The following is a 2,778-nucleotide window of genomic DNA, read 5'->3' as shown; positions in this document are numbered from 1 at the left end:
CACACACACACACACACACACACACACACACACAAGACGTCTGTCTATCTCTCTCATTCTCTGTCTCTGATCCTTTCTTCCTGTGTCTCATGCACACTGATGCATAGGATTGATTATTATGAATTTTTTGGTCGGTATATCAGCATTCGCATGCATTTGTGGCAAACCGATGTGCATAAAGTCGTATCTGAAAAGGCTATAATAGTGACATCATGGACAGGAAACCATTCATCTTGAGTGTTCTGTGCACTTGCAGGCAAACTGCTCTCGCAGTTATTAGTAAGTGTAGCATACGAATAAAAGATTTACAATTTAAGATTTATGATTTACTTCTTAAAGAAACCCTTTAGCCCAAAATGACAATTTTGTAATTTACATTCACCCTCATGTTGTTTCAAATTCAAAGTTTTTTTTTTCTCTGTAACAATAAAAAAAGTTAATTTTTGTCTTTTTTACTAACTGATTAATAAAAAATTCATTAATAATAGGATCAGTAAATACATGAGATCTTTTCAATAAACTGGACTGAATTATTCAATCACAATTTGGAGTAATATGGACTACATCTATGGTGCTTTTTAATATTTGTAGCTGAACCAGCCCAAACAAACTGTGATATTGTACGAAAAAGGCCTGTGTGAAGATTCTTTAAAACTAATCTTTTGTTCCATAGAAGAAAGGAAATAATGAATAGTTGTAATTTTGGAGTAAACTGTGCCTTTCCTTGGCAAAAGTTTGGTCTGAGCATTTGATTAAAAGCTTTAGTGCATTTTTTCATGCATTCAATCACACATCCATTAATGCACTAAAACAAATCAAAACTTGCTTTACTCTAAGTTTCAGGCTCTTCCATAGGTCAGTGTGGCATGTCATCTGCATATGAGGCGAAGGATTGCATGTGACAGAGTTCTTTAGAAGGGCCACATGTCTTTTTAAAGACCACCAGCATCCTGTCAGCCATCACATAATGTACAAAGGTTGACTGAGAATAGAAACTTTAGAGCAAGTTGTCAGATGGGTTACTTTGTGACATGGCCTGCTGTGTCAAACCCACCACTCAATCACGGTCTGATGGTGTGACATACTGTACTGGATTATAAATTCATTCATTAAGGATTATGTAATTGTTTTTATTAGATATTAAACATGGTTGAACTTAATAGAAATGGTGACTAACGGCATTTTATGTTCACTTGCAAATTTTTTATGTTCTCCAATGGATGAAAAAAATGAGATTAGAGGAAATAATTATATTTCAATAAATTTGTGTTATCACAAAAAACTTTGCATTTGCTTGCAAAAGTTGTGTTCTTGTGCAAAAGTTTTTCATTTGCAAGAACTGGTGATGGAAATATTATAAAATTCGCCCGATTAACTTTGCATTCTCCAACAAATAGTTTTGCGTTCTATTTTGTGTTTGTTTGAAAACGTCTACATCCTTTTATAGAGATGGTGATGGTCAAAAAATAGGATGAGAGGAAAAAATTATTTACATTTTTTCATGATCGCTTGCAAAAATTCTGCGATCTCCTAAGAAACTTTGTGTTGACTTACAAAAGTTTTGTTCTTAAGCAATTTTTATTTTAAAGGGATAGTTCACCCAAACATGAAAATTCTGTCATTAATTACTCACCCTCATGTCATTCCAAAGCTGTAAGACCTTTGATCATCTTTGGAACACAAATTAAGATATTTTTGATGGAATCTGAGAGCTCTCTGACCCTCCATAGACAGCAAGAGTACTACCACGATCAGCGTTGTTTACGTTCAGTAGACAACACATGCATGCTGAACACAGATTACGTTGATTACGTTCTGGGGTACTCTCCAAAATGATGGAAGATGGTAACTTGGGGAGAAGAACTGCTGAATAAATAATGTTAATACTGTTTTATTTGAGCACAAAAAGCTTCGTAAAATTACGGTTGAACCTCCGATGTCACATGGACTATTTTAACCATGTCCTTGCTACGTTTCTGTGTGTTGATCGTGGTAATATCCTTACTGTCTGTGGAGGGTCAGAGAGCTCTCAGATTCCATCAAAGATATCTTAATTTGTGTTCCGAAGACGATCAAAGGTCTTACAGCTTTGGAACGACATGAGGGTGAGTAATTAATGACAAAATTTTTGGGTGAACTATCTCTTTAATGCTTTTGTGCGTTCTCCCAATAAAGAATCAGAATCAGAATGAGCTTTATTGCCAGGTATGTTTACACATACGAGGAATTTGTTTTCGTGACAGAAGCGTCCACAGTGTAACAGAATGACAGTGACAGAACAAAAAACACAGATAATAAAAAATAAAAAATAGAACAAGTAAATAAGGAATAAAAATATATAAATCGACAATTGTATGTGCAGGTATATTACAATAGACAGCTTTGTATGTACAGGTACTGTATATTATGTGCAAATTTTAGGTGTAGACTGAGTATGAGTGTTAGATAAATAAGTGTATGAGTGTATAAATAGTGTGTGTTCCACAGTTATTGTTAAGTGTTCATGAGATGGATGGCCTGAGGGAAGAAACTGTTCCTGTGTCTGGTCGTTCTGGTGCTCAGTGCTCTGTAGCGTCGACCAGATGGCAACAGTTCAAAGAGTGAGTGTGCTGGATGTGAGGGGTGCAGAGTGATTCTGCCAGCCCTTTTGCTCACTCTGGATAAGTACAGTTCTTGGAGAGAAGGGAGGGTTGTACCAATGATTCGCTCAGCAGTCCGGACTACCCTCTGAAGTCTTCTGAAGTCAGATTTGGTAGCTGAGCTGAACCAGACAGTTAT

This window comes from Sinocyclocheilus anshuiensis, unplaced genomic scaffold (genome assembly GCF_001515605.1).
Source record: "Sinocyclocheilus anshuiensis isolate Anshui unplaced genomic scaffold, SAMN03320099.WGS_v1.1 scaffold400, whole genome shotgun sequence".
Lineage (NCBI taxonomy): Eukaryota > Metazoa > Chordata > Actinopteri > Cypriniformes > Cyprinidae > Sinocyclocheilus > Sinocyclocheilus anshuiensis.
The sequence above is the reverse complement of the archived record's forward strand: the minus strand, read 5'-3'. Positions refer to the sequence as shown.